The sequence below is a fragment of the Myotis yumanensis genome, unplaced genomic scaffold, assembly GCF_028538775.1.
Source record: "Myotis yumanensis isolate MYYU_CA2020_CCGP unplaced genomic scaffold, mMyoYum1.0.hap1 SCAF_11, whole genome shotgun sequence".
Taxonomy (NCBI): Eukaryota; Metazoa; Chordata; class Mammalia; order Chiroptera; family Vespertilionidae; genus Myotis; species Myotis yumanensis.
Genome location: NW_027223762.1, coordinates 54,988,780 through 55,012,844, shown reverse-complemented (window position 1 = coordinate 55,012,844; position 24,065 = coordinate 54,988,780). Strand labels below are relative to the sequence as shown.

Sequence of the window (24,065 nt, the reverse complement as noted above, 5' to 3'; positions counted from 1 at the left end):
GATGGAAGGGGAAAGAGAACTCCTGAAATCGGAATTATAGGTGGCTAGAGTTGGAGGGGAGCTTCGAAGCTGTGGTTTGTGTTTTGGCTTCTTTTGTGTATTGCTCCCTGTGACTGAGTATGAATGGATGGGGTAGTTGGCAGCCCCTGGCAGCTGAGGGGTGGTCCTTAAGGGAGGAAGACCCACTTTTTTCTGAAGGAGTTTGTTTGAATAGGCATAAATCACTCAGAGTATGGGGTGACAACCTGTTGCTTAGGGCAGGTCAGAGGAGATAAAAGTGACATTCAACCACCAAAGTCTTCATCCTCTTACTCCTCTGAATACCATCAACCCATTTCCTACAGAAGTGACAGCTTCAGGAGAAGCTGGGCTCTGGCATGTTACAGCCTCCACCAGAGCCCAAAGAGTGGTCTTGTCTTTTCCGGGACAAACCCCAGGAGTGTGAGGATAGCTGCAGATTCAGGGAGGTGTGGGCAAATCCCCGGCCAGAGCCCAGCGGCGAGATTCAAGAATAGAGGTTGGGGAAAGGAAGGGACTCATGTCTGACACTGATCAGACTTTCTCAGTATTCTGAGACTAGCCCAGTTCAGGTGGTGCAACACCACAGCCTTAGCAGATACATGTTTTAGGTTTCCTGGTTGGAATGGAAGACACATAATATTTTAAATAAAGGAAATGGATGGAAGAAGAAGGAAGAGGAAGAAAAACAAGGTAAAGAGAGAAAGGTGAGGCATGGCAACATGGTATAAAAATGCACTCAAGCACAGAACTGGGAGGAAGTGGCTTGTGTGAGTTGGGGAAAGCATTCTCTCTGGTTCTGTGCATTATGGAGCTGGTTAGGTGATCATGGTCTATCCTAGGTGCAAAATGTCTGGTTCTGATTCCTTTGCCCAGTCCAGTTCCTCCTGATGATAGACTTGGTGCTTCAATAGCCATAAACAAGAGTTACAGAAATAGCTGGCACCTTGAATGTAGGCAGTATAAGTGTAGGACCAGATTGGGGCAGAGGTTGGGCATCTCAGTACGATCATTATAAAAATGGTGTTGGCAGCCAGTTATCTACGTCTGTGGTTCCCTTTTAGGCAACACAGAAATGTTAACCCTAGTCACCCTTTTGCCTCCCGGAGATCTTGTGAGGACTATTACTAAGAAGCGATTGCAGAGCACGTTGTGACTGTGGGCTGTTATGGAGATGCAGCGAAACAAAAATAATAACAATGCTAATGATGGCTCTGTCACCGGGAATCTGTATAGTCATCATTGTAACTAACGCCTTGGTTGACCAAAGGAAAAATAGTTCTCATGAAAATATTGGTTTAAAATCTTCAACCTGGAGGACATTTTTAGATGAAGACCTCCATTGAAACCGTGAAGATATTTAGTTTCTGGGAGTTATATGAAACACCTCTTTGGTAATCCAGGAAAATACCGTTGGTTCCATCATCAGTGGCAACGCCCATCCTGGCCAATGGCATTCTCTGTTGAAGAGAATTCCTCAATGTGGTTGTTGAATTTCTCAAGGAGAGTTTGAATATTTTTTTTCTGGACAGACAACTCAGGTTGGGGTCTCATCTAACTTTTTCCTTCATGTGATCTTGGAAACCAGTTTTCAAACGACAAGCTATGCGGGTGAGGTCCCTGTGTGGTTTTGGGGAGCTACTGTTCTGTGAGTGTGAAAAAGGCTGACTTGTAAAGAAGCCTCTGCACCAGGCCATCTGTTTCCAGGGGACAGAGAGAGGACCATACTAGGTAGAGCTCCACTGGAGCCACAGTATGTTTGGGGCTGTCCTGTGACAGGGACTTTGGGTAGCTTCATGCATCTACCTCCTGACTCTGAGGAGACCTCAAAAACCCTTCTTTATTCATTGTCACCTAAATTTTTCAGAAAAAAATTCTATGCACTTATTCTGTGCCAGGGGTTTTGCTAGGGTCAGTATTTTTCTTTCTTGATTCACAAAATTTGATATTCAAGATGAGATGATATATTTGGTAGGCGAGTGGATATGCTTTATAAGCTCGAAGGCTGTGTGTCCAAAGAGTATGGCAATGCTTTTTCTTTGAAAACTGCTTTACCACTCACAAAGAGCTTTCAGCTGCATGCTCTCACTGGTTCCTTACTTTACCTATGAGAAGTGATGATTATTGTCCTCTTTTATAGCTGGGGACCCCTGAAGGGGTTAAGTGACCAACCTATGGCCATAACATTGGCAGAGCTAGCAATGGAACCCAAGTTTTTAAATTCCAAGTCAAATCTTCTCTTTCCAATGAATATAGATGCTCAAGTCTCTTATCACCACCAATGCCAAGTGACAGGACTGAAATAGATAATCTTTAAAGGTATTTCCTGCCTCAAAACCCTATTGCTCAGTGATTCTAGGATACTTTGTAAAAAAAAAAAAAAAAAAAAGAAAAGAGGTAAAAAAGAAATAATTTAAAATATCCCCCCCTTTCATTCCTCCTTCAAAGAAATCTCATGTTTTTCTTTAAAATAATATTTTTATTAATTTCAGAGAAGAAGGGAGAGGGAAAGAGAGATGGAAACATCAATGATGAGAGAAGATCATTGATTGGCTGCACGCCCCTCATTGAGGATCAAGCCCACAACCCAGTCATGTGTCCTTGACTGGAATTGAACTTGGGACTCTTCAGTCCACAGGCTAATGCTCTATCCATTGAGCAAAAGCAGCTAGGGTCTTATGTTTCTCTGTGACATACAGGAAAGGGTGAATGTGACCAGTATAGTTGAGTACATGGTCAGTGGTAGCTGAATGGGGACTTTAGTCATGCTCTTGCCATTGTATCAGAAGACAGAAAACATCTGTAAACATCTTTGGAACCAACTTCAAAATCATTGCATGTAGTTAAACCTCATAGGAGTGCTTGAATGAGGAGAGAAATGCAGCTCTGTGACTCTTCAGGAATGCAAAGTTTGTTTGTTTGTTTGTTTTAAGTGGTAGAAAACCTCTGTAGAGGAATCAAGTGTGCAGGAACCAAAACATGCAGAGACAACTGAGCCTTTGTCTCAACTCATGCCCTACTTAGTTATAATCCACTTTAAAATTCCATGACAGCCAGTGGGAAGACGGAAAGGACCTAATATGTACTATAGACTTCCATGTTCCTTGTAGTAGAATACATCATCTCATTTAATCCTCTAGTCAGACCTGTGAGGGAAGTATGCTTATTACATTGTACACAAGAGGAAGTCAAGGCTCAGGGACATTAAGCAATCTGCCCAAGGTTACAAGGTGACCAAGTGCTAAAATGGGATTCAGACACAGAGCCCAGGCTCAATGAACCCCAGGCTCAATGAACCATGTGGCCTTCTCCCTTTCTTAATGTGACCTCGTCCTTTCCTTTGCTTTTTAAAAGTTCTTTCTATTTTTTTGCTTTGTCTTTTTAGTCTATTGAAGGACCTAGAATGCTATGTTGGAGAAGGAGGCACCTCAGATACTGTCTGGATTAAACTCTTACTTTATAGAGGAGGAAACAGGCTCAGAGAGGGAAGTATCAAGGTCCCAAGGTCACATTGAGAAGTCCATATAAGAGTGGGAGCAAATATGGAAACTCACTGTTTCTTGATTTCTAGTTCAAAATATCCTACTACTACCTACTGATACTAGCTCTTCATTAAAGAGGGGTAAGGTGAAGAAATCATCTCACCCATAAGTAAAAGGAGTTAAAAAGAGTGAAACTCCATTCAGTGGGGGAAAACTGGCCATGGTAGCTGCTGTCCTGGAAGATGACAGTGAAGACATCCCTAAATGAGCAGATAAGCACACACTGAAATCAATGGAATGAGGGCATCTAACAGAGGAGCTCATAGGCTGGGAATGGATAGTTCACTGGGGAGGGAAGAGGGAACATTTGAGGCTGAACAAAGGCCATAGGGTCAATTTAATAAACATAGGGTACAAGACTGGAGTCGAGAAAGGTGAGGGCTATAGGGGTGACGAAATGAGGCTGGAGAGGAAGGGTCATATGGGCAGGACCCGGTGCAGACCCACTAAGGTCTTTACCCATTTAACATTGGGTGGACTTTGGGTAAGTGCTCTGGGAACTCTGAGAGCAGAGGGATGCTACGGCTTGGAGTAGGTGGAGGACTCAAGTTGGCAGAACTCGTGCTGAGCCAGCAAATCCCCGTGTAGCTGTGATCCCCTCTCTTTGCCTTAGTTCATTTGTTCCCTAATTTTTGTGCTTTTTTTAAATTCCACATTCCCCTTCTCTCTTCTCTTGAGATGGTGGTTAATAAGGGTGTGTCCCTCTTTGCCTGGCCCCTTGGCTCTGTGACCTCCATTTCATCGTTCACAGGTGCTTTGTGGAAATCATGAAGGGATTAGCTAAAGGACATATATGCATAACCCACGGACACGGACAATAGTGCGGTGAAAACCAAGGGAGCAGGAGGCAGGGGCTGGGTGGAGGTGGGCAAATGGAGGGGAAAATGGGGACAATTGCAATAGTGTCAACAACTAACACTTAAATAAATAAAAAAAGAAAGAAACACACACATACAGAATATCAAAGTTTTTTAAAAAAAATATATTTTATTGATTTTTTACAGAGAGGAAGGGAGAGGGATAGAGAGTTAGAAACATCAATGAGAGAGAAACATCGATCAGCTGCCTCCCACACACTCCCCATGGGTATGTGCCCGCAACCAAGGTACATGCCCTTGACCGGAATCGAACCTGGGACCCTTGAGTCCACAGGCTGATGCTCTATCCACTGAGCCAAACCGGTTAGGGCAGAATATCAAAGTTCACTAGAGAGCCTCCTGTGTGTCAGCAGGCATGTCTGTGCCCGTCTCTCACTTTTATTTTTGCTGGCGAGTTGTGACTGTCCGATCAGAAGTTCATGTTAAAGAAAGTCCCTTTTCCTTTTGAGTCATTTTCCTCATTGGAGTCATAGTTATCCCTGGTCTGAACTTGTTTCTCAATTAAAAAAATAACTTGTATTACTTTTTTGGATTCTAAAACATGTTTATTAAATACTGCTAGGGAAATATAAAAAAACATAAAGAAGAGAAGAAAACCCACAACCAATGGAATAACTAGAGGTATGCCCTATTACTATTTTAGTGTTATTTCCATTCATTTTTCTTTTTTCACAGCATCTATAGATTTGTTTTTATGCAAATGGCATACTCGGAGCAATATTTGCTTCCCTGAAATCTAGGGAACATACGTGGTAGATTGTACTCATGGAATATCCATTTGCTCACTTGTGGTGTTACTTAATAAATGTTGGTTTTCATTTCCTGTCTCTCTGGCCATCAATTAGGGACATGTGGTTTGTTCTGACCAGTGCACTGTGAGCAGGAAGTAGTACGTTCTGGGTTGTACTTCCAGGCTGATGCAATCAAGGCCCAGCGTGCGCCCTGTCATCTTCAATTTCCTCTGATGGGCAACTTTGGAAGTCACCTATTCGAGATGGTGTGGCTGCACGTGGTTGAGGTGTGGCTCCAATTGGGTGAGACTTGAACAACCTGCCTTAGACTTGGCATCAGTGGGAAACAAAACTGTGCTAAGTCGCTGAGATTTCTGGGTTTATTTGTTTCTGCGGGATACCTTGACCTATTCTGCTACTATGAATGACTTCCCTTCTCTACCACAGATTGCAAGGTGACATGCACGTTACGTCAAATCCCTCTTTCACATAATTGATTGGATAAATTTTCCAAGAAAGCAAATCAAGAACTTAATCAGTTGCTTTCATTTTGGCCAAATTCCAATTCCAGATAAAAGGATACATTAGCTATGAAGATAAACTGTCCAATAATTAAGCTGGTCCTATTGAGATAACATCCCAGATACAAATCACATGATAATTACATTGAAAGCCTAACATACGGTGCTTTGCAGTTTTCAAAGCATTTTTTTTATAACCATCAATATAAGCATTCAATGTGATATGAGGCTGACTTATTATGTCAGTAGCAAAGGTCCTATGCCCAGAACACAGTTCTCCCCTTTCGCCAGACTCCTGGTTGTTGGGAAGGATGAGCCCCAGTTAGAGCAATTGTGCCACAGGGCGGGGAGTGGCAGATCTGGCAGGTGTGGCATACAGTGTGGTTGGAGAGGCAAGAGGCTTGGCTCTGACTCTGACCCTAACCAGTCGAGTGACCTACAACAATTCCTACATATCTTTAGGATTTCCTCATCTATAAAGAGAGGGGTTTAGACTGAATTTAGTTGTGACGACTAGGGTTCCTCCAACCCTGGATGTCCATTCCATATTTCATGACTACTTTGAACATGGCCACGGTCTGCTCATGGCACCTCTGTGCTCTTGAACGGTTATGCTTGGTTACGTGGGGCCACCCTGGACTCATTCCTTACTGTCTTTTTGTAGAATCTTTCTCTGTCACATGTATAGTTGAGTTACTTAGATACACGCTTTTTTCATGACCTCAAAGGCAAATTTGGTTGTCCTGCTGAGTATAAAATAGAACTAAGTCCTTTTTCTAGTACAGACATGGAGGACAGTTGCTGATAATTTGGAAGGAAATGGGGTCATTTTCCCCTCTGTTAAGAGGTGATGACTCAGGCTTGTTTTCTAGAAAGCTTCGTTTAAATAAAGAATCATCTGGGCCCTTGATTACCCTCAGGGAAGTTTAAGTTTTTGAGTCTGAAACGCTGGACAAGTTTTGGAGCATTTGGTTTTAAAAAACAACAACTTCCAAGGAAAAAATATGATCTTTTCTTTTTTCTGCATTCTGCCCTTTGAGGTCTTAGTGCGGTTCCCAGTTGGGCACTATACTCCCTGCAGGGTTTTTCAAAGGCACCGTGGCTCCCCTGGGAGAGAAAGAGCAGCCTGAGAGAGCCTGCATGGGCGAGTAGGACTGGGAGTGGGGGCGAGGGGGGCGGGGTAGGAGACAGCAGAGGTTCCCACAGCGCGCAGTCCCATGAAACCTGCTTCCCAGCAAGGCGTCATAGCAGAAGCCAGGGGGAAAAAGGTGGGGAAGAGCTGCACTGCCCTTAAATGGCTTCTACCCTCTGGGCAGACCTGTGCAGACGCCTACCCTACTCACAGAGTGAGAGAAGTGAGAGAAGTGCTGTAACAGAGGCAGAAGCACAGAGGGGAAGAGGGTGCCTGGGGCTGACAGCGAGAATTAAGGAGCCTTCATGGAGGCTGTGTTAGCTGCGTCTTGAGAAGTTAGATTTGGAGAGTGGACATGGATATTCCAGGCGAGGACAGAGGGTGGATGAACACATAACATTCCACATCTCTGTTTCCTACTCTGTGGGGCTGTGGGCAAGTTACTTAACTTTTAGAGCTCCGGTTGCCTCAGCTGTAAAACTGGACTAGTAATTCTTACTTCATGGGGTTCGGGGAGGATGAAATGAGACTGTGCTTGGGAGCTTTTTCAGGTTAGAGTCAGTCTCCTTTCTCTTCTCCCCTGATGTCCAACATTCGCCATCTCTACCCTTTGTTGGGGCTGTTCCCCCTTTGGGACTTATTCCTCCTCCTTCATCCATGGAATTTAGACCTTTCTTTACTACCCAGGCCCCTCCTTGGTGTGGAGTGGAAAGCACAGACTTGCTGCCGATAATGCCAGGTGTGACTAGCCAGAAATCAGGTTGTAACCAAAGGAATTCTAAGTAGAATGTGAGCTTGTCTATAATGAATACGGTAGGCTGGAATATTATCAAGCGTTCTCAGTTCATTCATTCATTCATTTGTTCGTTCATCACAGAAGATGGGGATGTTTGATCCAGAAACATGTTTGGAGCTGAGGGCTGAGTGGTGATGAAGATGAACATAGTTTCCAATTGCACAGAGCATTTCAGCATGAGCCGTGTCTTACACATGTAATCACTGTGGTGGCGTTTATTAAGAAAGGGGTGGTGTGGGATGCTATGGAGATGCATGGGGGCGGTGAAGAGGAATCTAATCTAGCCTGAAGGTCACAGAAAATCTCTCTGACAGAGCAGCATAATGGACAGGAAGGAGAGGGTTTAGCCAGATGAAGGCGCAGACCGACATAGGGAAAGAGATTCATGCCTCAGGCCATAGGAACAGCGAGTGCCCCGGCAGAGAAACTGGGAAAGGGCCAGTGTGGCAGAAGCCGAGTGAGGGGCAAAGTGGCACAAGATGAGGCTGAGGAGGTAGGCAGGGCCAGGGCTCAGGCAGCCTTGTAAATGTGTTAAGGACTCTGGATTGATCCTGGAGGCAGTTTTGAGATGTTTTAAACAGGAGAGGGGAAACATCAGATTTGTGATTTTAAAGGATCTGTATGGTTTCCTAAGGGGAGAAGGCTATTGAATCATCCAGAGCTGAGGCTGGTGGGGACGTGGTGGCAGCAGTGGAGAGGGGAGGAGAGGAGGGGTGTCCCTGAGCTGTCAGAAGGTGGAATCAGCATGACATGTGACTGGTCAGACGTAGGTGTGAGGACCACAGATGGCTCAAAGCCAAGTCCCCGCTTATGGTTGATGTAGTTGAGTCACACTGTTCTGGAAGGAGCAGTGAGGAATACCAAAGCTCCATTTCTGAGAAGTGGTGCAGAGGTGGAGAAAATGAGGCGAGTGGTAAGAGTTGCATGCCTGGGTTTACAGCTCAGAGAGACAGTGGCCAAGCTAGAGATGTGGAGTCCTTAGCAGCAGAAGTCAGGGGTGTGTGAGCGGTGAGGCACCCCTAGTCAGAGGGGAGCACACAGAGGGGCAGGTCAGGGCGAGAGGGAAGCAGAGCTGGGAGGGAGGGGAACATGGAGTGTGGTAGCCTGGGAGTGAAGGGAGCTGAGGCTCTGGCCCACCCACCTGGAGATACAGTCAATGGACCACACTCGCTGCTCCTTCTACTTCCTCTCATCTTGTTCTGTACTTTCTTCTCAGTCACCAGTGCCCTATTCTGCTCCAACTCTTTCCTAATTTACCCAAAACTAGTCTGATAAAGTATTTGATGCAACATTTCTAGGGCCTAATCCAGTGATGGCGAACCTATGACACGCGAACTCATTTTTTTGGTTGATTTTTCTTTGTTAAATGGCATTTAAGTATATAAAATAAATATCAAAAATATGTCTTTGTTTTACTATGGTTGCAAATATCAAAAAATTTCTATATTTGACACGGCACCAGAGTTAAGTTAGAGTTTTTCAAAATGCTGACACGCCGAGCTCAAAAGGTTCGCCATCACTGGAATCTGTGCAACTTTCAGGCTTTTATGTCTTTAATTTTTGTTATTAATCCTCATCCGAGGACATTTTCCCATTGATTTTTACAGAGAGTGGAAGGGATGAGGAGAGTCACAGAGAGAAACATCTATGTGAGAGAGACACCTAGATTGGTTGCCTCCTACACACGCCCTGACCTGGGTAGGGGATCGAGCCTGCAACAGAGGTACGTGTCCTTGACCAGAATCGAACCCATGACTCTTCAGTCTGACGGCCGATGCTCTATCCACTGAGCCAAACTGGCTAGGGCTTTTATGTCTTTTAAAACAAGAGCTTGGGAAAAGTTAGGCCTGACCTTAGACCTGGGAACTTTGCTTTGGTAAGGGCCATTGACCCACTGAGAAAAGTCAATACATGGGCATGAAGGTGCAAAGTAGTTCAAATTTTAAAAAATTAAGATCGGGCATCATAATATTTTACTCAATACTTGAATAAATATCCCTAAACCCAGTTCAGACTAGAGGTAAAGAAGGGGAGAGATGACAATATTGGGAGACAGTCAGAGTAAGGAGGAAAGATGGGAGAGGCAGGTCGGGTGGACCGATGGCGATGGGCCTTCACGTCCACTCGGGAGCAATGCGGGGGCCCGATGTGTCCTGCAGAGCCCTGATGTGGAAGGTGCCGACAGCGATGAGCTCAGTAGGTCAGCACAGGGAGTGCGTGGGGCTGGGAGGTCACTGTTCCTCCCAGTGAACCTGGTGAGGAGCGCCTGGGCTGAGGGAGGAAGTGACACACCAGGTGGTGGTGGGACAATGCATCTGCGAGGTGCACAGGGAAGGGGAAGCTGACACTAGGGGTCCTGGCTGTGCCTGGCAGCAAAGAGAGGGCTAGAGCAGGGGTCCTCAAACTACGGCCCGCTGGCCACATGCAAATACAAATATTGTATTTGTTCCCGTTTTGTTTTTTTACTTCAAAATAAGATATGTGCAGTGTGCATAGGAATTTGTTCATAGTTTTTTTTTAAGCTATAGTCCGGCCCTCCAACGGTCTGAGGGACAGTGAACTGGCCCCCTGTTTAAAAAGTTTGAGGACCCCTGGTCTAGAGGATGACATCAAGACTTGGAGTCCGGACACCAGAAATAGAGAAGCCTACAGGAGGAAATGGTTTGGGGATGAAAGTGATGATTTAGGCTCTAGACAGTTTGAGTCATCACAGAGGGTAGGCTTAACTGAGTAGATAAGCATTACCCAGATTTCCCCACATGGGTTAGTTCCTCTGTCTGCGGGCCCTGGGAATTCCTACGGAAGGGAACCCGTGGCCTTGCAGAGTTTGGAAAGAGGAGTTCGTAGAAATAAAATGAAAAGAAGGGAAGTGATGTTCATTGTCTCATAGGTTTAGGGAGGAAACAGCATCTTCTGACTGTCAATTAGATTTCCTCAGAGGTAGCCCCAAAGGTCATGGGTTGCACTTCAGACACACTTCCGATGTCTAAAACCAGACGGGGAAAGAGTGGGTTAATTTATAAATTGTTGTTTTGGAATCAAGAAACCATTTGGAAAAATAAAAAATGAAAAAGTTACATTCTCTTCTTTGTACCAAATTAAATTGCAAATAAATTAAGGCTTAACATAAAAAAATGAAATGAAGGCTGGCTGGTGGCTGGTGTGGCCATGGAGACTGTATCGTGTCCTTTCACTTCAGGGAGAGTGCCCGGAAGTGAGGGCCCACAGTGTTTCAGACAGAAGTGCTAATGAATGGGGAAAAGGTATTTTGTTGAGGAAAACTACAACAAATTTCATACCTTGTACAAAAAGCTTAAGAAGTGTATTAAAACTCCAGAAATTCTGTCTAAACATGTTAGGAACTGGACCCAAGAGTCTTGAATAACTACGACAAGGTTTGGAAACGTACTTACAGGCTGTCATTTTAGAAAATGCAGAACTTCCCAGACTTTTTCTTGATTTCTAAGTGTGCGGCAACTTACTTCTATGCCAGAGGCAGACGGATGAGAACCAATCTGAAGAGTCAAGAAAACTGTCCCGACAGACGGCGTTGCTGTCCCACCGCCAGGTTTCCCAAACGTGGCTACGGAAGGACTTCTCTGTGCGATCTTCTGCCTTTATCTACGGCCCAGGTAGACATCCTACATCGCCTGGTTCCAAAGCTGATGGAAGGAGACTTGACTTGGGGTGGTGAACACACAATACAATATACAGGTGATGCATTATAGCATCGTACACCTGAAACCTATATAATTTTATCAACTAATGTCACCCCAATAAATTCAATGAAATAAAACATAAAAATAAATAAAATAAAACCAGAGCCCGGGCGGTGTTGAGGTTCAGGCTAAGCTTCTGAGAAGGAGAATGCAGCAGCCAGAGTGAAGGAGACTGTAATAGACCCTCATGAGCACCCAACACGACAAAACAAAGTGACTCTCAGCTCCAGCCGCGCTATTTGCTAATTGAAAATCTTATCCTGAATCACACTGAGACTGAGCCACTCTGGTAGCTTTTTTGTTCAGGTTTTGTGGCATGAGAATCTTTTCATGAGCATTTCTTGGCCAGTGACACATTCTGAGGTGCTAGCCCCGGGAGAGTGTCCCAGAAACACACTGCTTAATGTGCGGAAGGGTTAAACTGGAGATTAAATTATACTGACAATCTTAGGGCACTGTTTTTTTTGTTAATCCTCACCCACGGATATTTTTTCCATTGATTTCTGGAGAGACAGGAAGGGAGGGGGAAGAGCGAGAGGGAGAAGAGTGAGAGAGATATGAGAGAGACACATCGATTGGTTGCCTCCTGTGCTCACCCCTACCAGGACTGGGGATTGAACCTGCAACCCAGGTACATGTCCTTGATCAGGAATCAAACCTGGGACCCTTTGGTGCAAGGGCCGATGCTCTAACCACTGACCCATACCAGCCAGGGTATAGGGCACTATTTAAGTCATGGAATTTTAATTTGCATTACAGTGGAGTTGTGTCATAACCAGGGGTAGCTTCTAATGTCAGTACGTACAATGAAGTGGGATATTCAAGTTATCCTCGAGAGGCCTTTAGAAAGGTGCCATCTGCCACAGCCAGTTTCCCCCCAGTGTTGAGAGAATGACTGTTTCTTTGGTTGAAGACCAATTGAAGTTGTTGGTGTCTGTTCAGGGCTATTTTGTATAAAAAACACCAATAAGCCTTAGCCCGTTTGACTAGAGCATCGGCCCCCGCACTGAAGGGTCTTGGGTTCTAAATAATCAAGTGTCATCAACCAAAAATAATAGATAGCAAAGCATTAGAGATATTTCTTAAATATTTTTGTTACCAGCTATTTTGAGCTAAATAGAAACAAAGAACAGGAATAAAAAGAAAATAAAGGCAAAGATTTAATAATCCTTGGAATAAAGTTCCTTAGGGATGAATTCCTAAAAATGGAATTCATGGTCCAAAGGTTTATGGTGCTTCATTGCCAAGCTGCCCTCTAGGACGGTTGTATCCCTGGCACTGCCACCAGCATTCCCACACTTTCTCCAGTGCTGGCTAGTTTTGCTTTTTAAAATGTTTATTAATTTCTTGTTAATAACTTTTATCTTTTTAAAATTGAAGGTATTCAACTTTTTACTGTTAGCTTTTAAGAGCTCTTCATAAAATAATGTAAGCCCCTAGCCAGTTTGGCTCGGTGGCTAGAGCATCAGCTTGAAGACTGAAGGGTCCCAGGTTTTATTCCAGCCAAGGGCACATGTCCGGGTTGCTGACTCGATCCCCAGTGAGGGGCGTGTAGGAGGCAGCCAATCAATGATTCTCTCTCATCATTGATGTTTCTATCTCTCTCTCTCCCTCCCCTTTCCTCTCTGAAATCAATAAAAGAAATACATTTTAAAAATGTAAAATCATTGACACAGATGAAATAATAAATGTAATAAATGTGATTTTTTCATCTTGGTCTGCATTTCAGCACCTGATCAATGTATGTATTATGATTCCATTTTATAAAACACAAAAACCTGGCTAAGTATACCAATATATCAATAACAGAAATAGTTTGGTAGTGGGATCACAGATGTTTTTAATTTTCCCTTCATGCTTTTCTTGGTGAAAACACTTCTATAAAAAGCATGTGTTACTTTTGTTATAATAAGAAAAACATTCAAAAGTATTTCAAAGTATTTCTGTTCTTGGGAATATTCTGTTTTGGGCTCCTGAGGGGGGGGTACTCCTCTTCAGTGGACAACAGGTAGTGCACCCCTATACCAGCCCTTCCTGCCCGTCCCTCCCCATGCCCAGCATTACCTAACATTCTGGAAAATTGCCCTGCCCAGCCCTCACCCTGTAATTAAGCCAGGCCCTAGAACCCTTGGCTTTATTGCTGTCTACTTGCATTGTCATAATGCAATCTCCGGTTAAGGTCTAATTTGGCATTTCCTGTCCTAGCTGTTCAGTTTCATCAAACAGAAACTTGAGAAAATTCCTAGTAGGTGCCTGTGCCTCCTACCTGGCAGCACTTTAGAGCTGTCTGCCTAGTCCAACCTCTCCTTCAGGGAAGGACGAAGTGCCACATTCTTGCAAAGATGGGACAGTCCACTTTGTTTAATTGTTTGTTCCCCTACGTCCCACGTGGTTCAGGGTTCAGGATCTGGAAGAGGAGCCGCACACAAATGAAAGAGAAGAGACAAGAGATAATTTGGAAATATTGGGGGACCAGGCGGGCAAGTCCAACTCAAGAGGAAGGACTTCCACTGGTGCTCAGGCCTCGCCAACCTTTTATTGGTTTGGGATACACCCATAGCCCTTAGGCAGGCAATTTCCAGTAATAATCCTTGCAAACTAGCCCATCAGCAAGGATTTACATAACAGTAAATGGGGAAGTTGCTTCAGCTACCATTGTCTGGACTAACAGTGGGTGCACAGCCCTGACCTTTGCCAGGGCTTCAAGGATCACCAGCCTTCCGGGTTCCTTGTCCACACCTCTCTGCTAGTGAAGACAATAGACAGCTTCCCACACACTTTGTGAAGCTGTGCAGTTCTGTTACTAACAGGTTCTCCCTTCTGCTGAACCAAAATCCATGAGCTCGTCTGTGAGTCCCATCTGCTTGCACATGACGTGCCCTCGAAGGTGACAGAAGTTCTGACCCCACAGGAGAGCCCGCTGAACGGGATGCCATCTCTCATGTGCCTCCTGAGTCTTCCCTAAGTGCTGGTCTCGCAGCTTCTCTCTCAGAGCCTCCTGAGCTAGTTACTGTCTCAGTGCAGGTCCCGAGCGCCAGGCCCTCCTGAACAGGGCTGCACCCTGAGCACCCCACGGGGAGGACAGGTGCGCTGTCCTTTCTGCTCCTCGTGGAGCTGGTCTTAGCCACTCTCCAGTGGAACAGAGGTGAACCAAATTTTTATTCTTTTAAATCCTCAGCTACTCTGTCTCCAGAGGTGAGGCCTGGACCAACCATGTGGTTAAGGATCGGTTGAGGATGACTGGGGAAGACTACGATGAAGCCGCAGCTCTGGTCAGTTTGTGGGACAGAGTTTGCATCTGCGGGGCCCCGAGTGGTTAATGCACCCGTAGGGTGCCAGTTGTGTTATTTCTCATCAGAGTAAGAAAAACCTGCGTTTCAGAGTGAGAAGGATTGAAGTTTTCTTCTTAAATGGGGGGAGGGGGGGGGCGTGGGGGGGGGGGGAGAGCTGTAGTTTCCTACAAAAAATCAAACAAATGTAAATTTCCTTGTAAACATAAGACTCAAAAATATTAAAGTTCCCTTTCTTTGTGTCTGATGTAGTCCTTAAAATATTTGGCATTTGCACCCCTTAGAATTGAAACAACTGATGTATGTAATTTTGATCATCCGTAAACTTTGGCAAATTGGTTATTCCTGTGTTCCCATTTTACAGATAATTAATCCCCTGGGAAGTGAAGTGAGTTGTCCCTGGCTCAATCAGCATTTCACCAGGTGATAGGCCAGAAGCAGGGCCATGTCACCTTCTCACCCATCCCTGCCCTGCCTGCTGTGCCCCATCTTGGTGTTGGCATATGTCCCTTCACTAGCCACAGTTTCACCCAGTGGAACTACCAGTTTGTAAATAATTCCATTTAGTAAAAGCCTGAGCAATCAAGCAACAAGTATTTTCTCTATGCCTATGCCTGGCACCGTAATGGGTGCCAACGAAAATGCCAGTGCAACTTCAGACTCTGCACCTCATTACACACCCATAAGAATGTCTAAAATGAACAAGCCTGCCCAGCCGGCCTGGCTCAGTGGTTGAGTGTTGACCTATGAACCAGGACGTTCTGGTTTGATTCCCGGTCAGGGCATATGTCCGGGGGTTGCAGGCTCCATCCCCGGTGTGGGGCATGCAGGAGGCAGCCGATCAATGGTTCTCTCTCATCATTGATGTTTCTATCTCTCTTCCTCTCCCTTCCTCTCTGAAATCAATAAAAATATATTTAAAAAAATAAAAAAAGATAAGCCTAACCATGGGAGAACCAGAACTCATGCACTGCTGGTGGGAGTGCAAAACAGCACAAGCACTTGGGGAGACAAAAAGTTAAACTTACATCAACCAGACGACCCGCCCTTCTGCTCCTAGGTCTTTATTTACCCAAAAGAAATAAAAGCAGGTGTTTATACAGGAACACTCTTGGCAACTTTATTTGCCATTTCAAAAACCGGAAACAACTCAATGGCAGAAACAGGTGAACGGGCAACCAAACCCTGGCCCATTCCTACGGTGGAATGCTGCTCAGCGGTAACCTGGAGTGGACGAAGGCTACCCGCAGCAAGGTGGATGACCTTAAAGTAACTGTGCTGAAAGAAGCAGGCACGAAGGCGTACACACTCACGTACAACCTCATGGGTATAAAACTCTAGAGAATGCAAACTAACCTGTGGGTACAGAAAACACCAGTTGTCTGGTGATGGGGGTCGTGCTGGGAGGATAGTCATACAGACGTGAGGACACTTTCATGGGTCATGGATACATTCATTATTTTGATTGTGGTGATAGTTTCAATGGTGTACACTGGTCAAAACGATCAAATTATGCACTTTCAATGTATGCATTTTAAAAATGTAACCTATACCTCGGTAAATCTGTTGAAACAAGACCCTCCAGCCCTCACAGCTGTGTGGGTGCAAAGGGTCTGCAGTAGCCATGTAATTCTAATTTCCCTGCTTCCTGTGCTCTCCTGACCAGGAGTTCAAGCTCACCTGCTTATCTCAGAGTCCTCGGAGGCTCGCTCACATGCCAATCAGCTTGGCAGGGAGCTCGTGAGGGCACAGCACTGGCCATGCGGCCGGGAGCAGCAAAGGCTGCGGTCCACGCAGGGGCCCATCTCTCCCAGAGGGGCTGTCCTCTGAGGACTGCGTGTGCAGGCGCCAGGCTTCTGTATTAGGGCAGAAGAGGGAGGAACACGTCCTACCCCCTCCCTGTGTGTCATGGGCACTTTTACCTCACACCTGACAGATGCTCTGGTGATAGATAACTCCTCCAAGTCCCTTTCTCTGTCACTTCCTGTGCTGAGCAGAGAAACCGGCTCAAGAAAGATGCCCTCGTGTTGCCTCTGACTGTTCCCCTGCAGGTTCTCCTGCTGCCACACCCAGAGCAGTTCACGCCAATGAGTGACTTCCCCCTGCCTACCCCACCTGCTCCCCGGATCTGTTGGACTTACGTGTCCAAGCCCCGGCTTCAGCCAGTTACTCCTTCCCTTTCCCCCAGCCCCATCCCCGGGAAGCTTGGTCTGGCTGGCAAGCCCCAGAAGGGGAGACCTAGTTCCCTCCACCTCTTCCCAGGCCCCAAATCCGGGGAGGCAGGAAGGGCAGAAAAGGGAGGGGTAGGGGAAGAGTGAAGGGACAGACATGCTCTCCTGCCCAGGGCGGAGGGTCAGCTGAGCAGGGGCAGGAGAGAGACTCTTAGATGTGGATTGGTGCTCTCACTCAGGCCCACCCCTCCAGTTCCCACCGTGAAGATTGTCAAGGTTCAGACAAGTCTAAGTAAGAGCACATTGAACATCTGCATACTCATCTTCCTAACACAAGGTTTTGTCACACTTGCTTTACACACACAGACACAGAGAGACACGCACACACAGACACACACACACACACACACACACACACACAAGCAGGCTAATGTTTCTTTCCTCTTTAAATGCTACTTTTTAGAGTAAAGATGGTGTGACGGTCACATGTGAGACCAAGTTTTGATTTTGAATGTAAGTTCAAAGCTTTGATTGTGACTGGGTGGACTAACCTGAAATGAGTTTAAATCTCTGAAATGAGTTTAAATCACGGAAATAAGATTGTTGGTACTTTTTTCTTATCCTTTTTAAAATCTAGTTTTGAAAAATTGTAGTTTTATTATTTTGTGTTTAAAAAAAAATCAAAGTTCTCCATGTAAAGAGTCGGAGAGGTCTAAGATTTGTTAGCAGAATTATGTGTCCCATTTGGTATTCAGTCCTCGTTTGGTAAAGACATGCTTGAGTTAGTACTTCTTTAACTTTAAGCTTTGGTCTCTAACAATGATCTTCCCACTGGAATGTGAATGAGGATTTAGGTTCATTGCACTGCTCCAACCTCCATTACACACGTCTTCCTTTCCCACTTCCTGGTCCTCCTAATACAGCTATAACTTAATTTTCTTAGATTAATAATTAATATATTATTATGAAGGTATACATGCTATTCAGAGCTGAGTCATTTAGTAAAATCACTACTTTTCCTTTCCAGCTAACATTTTATTTTCCCTTAAGTTAATAATTGTCTTCTTTCATTTGCTTAGTTTTTCTGTACTTATCATTATATAAAATTAGGCACAGGGCCTTGGAAGGGAAGCTTGCAAACGAAGGGTCCTAAAATTGCAGCTGGGTTACCTTTATAGTAAATCCACCTCTGACTATCATTGATTCAGCTCTAAACTCCCATTAATTGTTTAAATGTCCCCTTCAGGCATTCAGATGTATATGGCAGCTTCTCCTACCTTAGGAAAAGGATATTTCCTAGCGCTTTCTGAGCTGCTCCAGCTTGGACGGCTTGGATGGCTGGGCTCCCTCACCTTCAGGGCTCCTCCCATCTCCCTCCTGCCTTCGACCCCCTCCTTGTTTCTATGTATTCGTCTACTTTGGTTTACATCCTTTAGTGGATTCTTGGGGAAAGATGCTTAAGAAGGAAAGATTGTTTCAGGGATGTGCATGTCTGAGAATGTCTTTATTTTACACTGACATTTGGTTGATAGTTTCGCTGGATATAAAATTTTAGGTGGGAATTAATTTCCCCTCATGGTTTTGGGGTGTAGCTCCATTTTCTTCTAACTCCCAATATTGCCACTGAGAAGTCTGATGCCATTCAAACACCCAGTTATTTCCACGTGATTGTTGTTTTCTGTCCGGGGTATTGTAGGATTATCTCTTTATCCCCAGTGTTCTGAAATTTCATGGAGTGGATATTTCTTATTTATTATGGTAGACACTCAATGGACTCAATTTCAGTCTGGAAACTCATGTCCCTCAAGTTCTGAAAACTTTATTAATTGATTATTTGATTAAGTTCCTTTCCTCTCTGTCCCCCCTGACCCTCCCATCTTTTTCCCTGGATTCTTCGTTTTTAACGTCCGAGTCTCCTGGAACTGTCCTCGAATATTTTTATTGCTTCTATCCTGTTTCCTAAGTCCTTTTCAGTTTGCTTTACTTTTGAGTGGGATTTGCTTAACTTTATCTCCCGGTTCTTTTATTAAGTTTTCATTTTTCTTACCATATTTTCTTGTTCTTTGGGATATTCTCCTCCACCCCTGTAGCATTTTGTTCTTATTTCATGGTTCTACTCTCTTGTTACTCTGAGGGCATTCCTAATAGTGTTTCTATTTTTTAAGTTTCCTTCTCTTTGCAAAGTCTCTTTCTTCCCCGGATTTGTTTTTGTTTTGTTTTGTTTTGATTTCGGTCTGACTAGAAACTTTCTGCAGATGCTTAGTGATCCCAGATTTTCTGCTTCTATGTGAGAGTGTGTAACTCTAAAGCTAAGCGGACGGTCTGAGACTATGGGTGAGGCCTATTTGCTGTGAGGGTTGGCATTCGACCACCTGGCAGGGCCATTGGGTTGGAAAACCCCATTCTCACTGTTGGCCTCATTCCTGGGGTACGGGGCTCTGTTAGCGCCGCATGAAGGATAATTCCCACTCCCACCCTCCGAGTGGTGGTGGTGGGGCCTCTTGGGATCGAGTGGCTTCCATGAGTCATCCCCTTCAGTACTTCCCCCGCCTTCACAGGTGCCTGGGAGAGCCAGCCCAAAGACCATCACTGTGCACCTTTCAGAATAAAGCTGCTGTCTTCTGCTAGAGTGGGAACTGTGGTCTGGGGTATGACTATTTGTTTTCCCCTGTTAATGTCACTTTATTTTTACCCAGATGTTTAGTTGTTATCATGTTGTTTTTGAGTCAGCACAAATGAGAATGTCCTCACAGCCCTGCCAGCACTTTTTTTTTTTGCAAGAAAACTCTATACCACTTTATTTCACCCTTTATCCAAAAATGTAAAAAGTGCTTAAAATGTGTAGTAGTCCTGAGTTTCAGATGCTAACCTCCAACCTCAAAGGCAAGTAGGGAGAGAAGGTCAGGACAGTTCAGAGTTCCACTCCTGGAGAAAGGGAAGCCCATGGCATGGTAGAGGATTTGAAGAACATCAGGACTCTATGGAGAATGGGACCCCCTTTCTCCTAGCACCAGCCCAAGACCCCACCCCACCCCACCTCACCCCTCCTCTTCAATGAAGAAGACATTTAATATTCCTGATACTTGTACAGCAATGTGGTACATGGTGTATATGGCAGGCAGCTAGCCGACCAAGGAGGGCTAGGGCCTGCCCCTGTTCCTTGGCAGGCAGAATGGGGCACTATTCAGCTTCCTTGTTCTCCTCGCTCCCCTCTCCTTCGCTCTCTTCTTCCTTGGAAACACTGCTCACAGTAACAATCTGGGGCTGGCCACCAGGGGCCCACTCAGGACCAGAGCCTGACTGCAGGCGGAAGGTTCCAGGCGGTTGCAGCTGGCAGTCACCCACACTGAGCATGGGGTTGGCCACGGGGACCGCAACCTCCTGGTGGTCATGGTTACGGGCCACAACTTCTACCACATGGCTCTCCTCCTTGGCCCCTTCGTGAGGCAGAGCATGGTCCAAGCCAGCACGTGCTCCGCATGGTCCTCTTCCTCTACCTCGAAGGTGAGTGAGCAGGTGTGGCCGGAAAGCTCGCAGCCAAAGAAAAAGCTGTGCAGAGTGACCCGGGGCTGAGGCCTGCAGCCCCCCGACACTCCTGGCCAGGGCTCGGCTTTCCGGACCCCAAAATGCTAACGTGGCAGGAGCCCCCCTGCCAGCACTTTTAAAAAGTGGCTTTATTGAGGGAAAACTGTCATATAACAAACGGCACATATTCGAATTGTGCAGTGCACACATTTTGAAACATCGTGAAACCATCACCACAATCAAGAGAGAGAACTCCTCATCCCCTCATAAGGTTCCTCTGGTCTCTGCACCCCTCCTCCCTCCTCATTCCCAAGCAACGCTGACCTGTTTCCTGCCACTACATTAGCCTACATTTCCTACAGTTTTATATAAACGGCGTCAAGCAATGTGTGCCTTTCTGTGGCCTCTAACTCTATCAGCTCCCAAACAGCTTCCTTGTTTCCCCCCCCAGGCCCAGCCGCCAAGGCCCCAGCTGGCTTGTCCACTGCTCCCCCAGGAACCGCTGCCACTTGTCCAGCTGCTTTCCAGGTCGCCCCCGCCTCCAATCCCCCCCCCCCTTTTTTTTTTTTGCTTAGAAAACTCCTGTGTGGGGCTGGGAACGCTTGAATTTCTTCTGAGAAAAAGAACTCAGAGAGGTGCCGGCAGGGCATTTCCTGACTGATCAAAAACCTCGCCTCCCCACTGCTGCTGCCTCCTCTCCTGTCCTCCCATTCTCTGGGTGTGTGCCCTTAAAGTCCCCTTTCGTGCTATTTGAATGGGGCTTGGGAGAGGATTAGAATCAGGGGGAGGCGTTTGCATCCGCCACCTTCCTGTGGACCTGGGGCTGCTCGTACGTGATGGGCACCAAGTTCTGCGCTGGCTGGAGAGTGCAGAGAGGTCCGACAGCGCGTGAGACGCGGGGCTGGGGGAAGATACAGTCATCGCTGGTCTGTGATTCACTAAGCGCAGGCTGCCCAATGTACTGGTTACATTTGGTTTTCACCAAAATGTCGTGTCCCTCCCCCCGACCCCCTCTACCCCCGTTTCTCCTTGTCCCCGGTCAGCAGCTGGGTTGGGGTAACTTCTCAGGAGGAGACTGTGCCAGCCCACGGGGCAGGGAGATGTCTTGCACAGATAAGAGACGCTGCAGATCACAGTTAAGGACGTGGGATGGTCAGTGGAGATCTCTCAGGAGTCGGTTAGGGATGAGGCTTTCTGTCTGGGAGGAGGAGAGGGAGAGGGAAGGGAGCTGAAGAGGAGCCTGAGTCAAGGCCTGCAGCCAGAGGAGAGACCTTCAGGAGGCTCTGCTGAGGAGGAGCAGCCTGAGTTCTGCAAGGAGGACTTTTCGGTGACCACTTAGAATGTTCCTTCCTCACACAGGGAGGCAAGTGGCTGACAAGTGAGAGGTGGGGGGAGATGACCAGGGACAGGCTTGGGGAACAAGCTCAGGTAGGGGCTACAGCGTTCTTATGGGTGAGTCCTTTCATCCCTGATCTTGGGATCCCTGATCTTTCACCCTGGACATGGAATCGCAGGCCTCCTGAGAGTGGAGAGTTGGTGGAAGGGGGAGAGTGTGTGGGCGCCACCCTCCTCGGCTTCTGTTGAGGTCATGCGGAAGATGAGAGAGTCTTAGCTGACTGAATGAACCTTATTATAGCATTTACTTCCTTCTCTTTTGGTGAAAGGTCACCTTTTTTTTTTTCTTGCAAAGGAAGTTCCACAAATATTTCATTCCCAGCCTTAGAAATAGCCAGCAGTCAAGACGATTGCAAACTCCCTGTGCTGGGGAATTTCCAAGGAAGTGAGGCAGGTTCTGGTGGAGACAGCGAGGTCAGAGCGGTTACTCAGGAGCAGCAGCAGGACCAGAATTTCCCCGCACGTGTCTCAGGCTCTCATTTGCCAGCTCAGTCCTGAAGTATTTCTACCGACAGAAAAAAAATAGCTGTGGGTGAAGAATGCATTTTCCAGACTGGAGCTTCCGCCAGCCGCTTGCTGGGAGGCCTGACTTTCCCTGCTCTGCGATGGCAGATGCAAACGTCCCTCAGGTCATTACCAGGAAAGGGAAGCAGGCGGGAGTCTAGGCTGGGGCTCCATCCACTTAGGGCGATAGACTGGGATGAGTGCCAAGCGTGTAGACATTCTCCAGACTATTTGAATCTCAACATGTACTGGCGAGGAGTTGGCCAGGAATGTGAACGGCCCCTCCCTCCCCTCTTCCAGGCAGATAATCTGGAGCTCACTTTCTATGGATGCAGGGGCGGTGGTCAAAGGTGGGGAATGCTGCTGTACTGGAGCCTCGGGGAGTAGCGTGCCAGAGTCTCACATTATTCATCCCTGTGAATGGCTGTTGTGTCACGTCTGGAGGAACACAATTTCCTCACCGGCCCAAGATGCTTCTGTCATACAGAGGCATTCGTGGGGGGACCAATATGTTATTAGCAGACACTTAAAAACATAAACATTTTACGTTGGAGAGAGAGCCTTGTGAATTAGGGCAGGATATGAAGAACCAGTACAAAGAGATGGAAAAGTTCGGGGTATCGAGTACATCTGCTTTCAGCGGGGTGCAGGGGAGAGGGCTAAACAAGAGGGACAAGTGGTTCCACCTTTGCCCAGCCCCACGCCCAGCTGTTCTTTACTGAGGCGATTAGGCAGGAACTCTCTCTTCCCCCCCACAACGTGGAACCACCTGCTTTCCCTTCTGCTACGGTGGATGAGGTGGCCCTGAGGACGACCCTGTCTTGGGCTCTGGCCTTATTTCCCTCTGCCTGCTCAGGCCTCTTCTCTCACCGACACCACCAACTCCTCCCTTTCTTCCAGCTTATTGCCATCAACTGTGAACATGCCCACGCGTCTGCCGTGATGAAGAGACCCTCCCCTGACACCACCCTGCTTCTGTGTTCCGTCCCAGAGACTTGTACGTTTACTTGCTGTCTCCATGCCGGCATCACCCGATTCTCTCTACAGTCTGTAGCCACCATTGCCCTGAGCCCCTCAGGTCAAGGCTGCCATTGACCTCCATCTAGTGGCCATTTCGATGTCTTCATCTCTCCCTATCAGCAGCACAGGAGGCAGGTGACGGTCCCTCCTTTAAGAAGAGCTTCCTTGCTTTGGTTTCTGTGATGCCCACACCCCTGGTTCTCCTCCTGCTTTCCCTCTGCCTTGGCTGCCCTTTCAATCCCCTTTGCTAGCTCCTCCTCTTAGAGCTCTCAATGCCGGCATGTCCCAAGCTCAGCTCAAGGTCTGCCTTCTTCTCAGGAGGTCTGATCTCGTCCCATTGCTTCCAGTACCTCCTGGGTGCTGTCCATGCCTCAGTTTACGTCTCCAGCCTGGGCATTTTCTCTGAGCTTTAGACTTGCACACCTTTCTGTTTGACATCTTCACTTGAATATCGAATCGGTGTCCGCAGTTGGCACACAACTACACAGGCATGTGCGTGCTTCTGCACTTGGTGCCCTGCACGTGTAGACTTGGGGTCACAGTGTGCTCTAGCATGCCCCCACCCTCAGGTGAAAGTTTTTCCTTCCTGGAGTTAGCCCATAGAGTCTGAAAGAGGTGACTATCTCTTCAAATGCACAGTCACCTCCACAAGCTACAGGGATCACAACAAATCAGCAAAACATGACACCAAAGGAGCACAGCAAACTTTTAGTAATTGGCCCCAAGACACGGAGATACAAGCATTGCCCAACAAAAAATTCAAAAGTCATTTATCCAAAGGTGCTCAGAGAGCTACAAGAGAACACAGATGAACAGTTTAACA

At 46.5% G+C, this 24,065-nt stretch overlaps 1 pseudogene; it reads right to left on the bottom strand.

Moving 5' to 3' along the window:
• Positions 1–19,139: 19,139 nt before the first annotated feature.
• Positions 19,140–20,509, bottom strand: LOC139019258 (nucleoplasmin-3 pseudogene; annotated as a pseudogene).
• Positions 20,510–24,065: the final 3,556 nt, after the last annotated feature.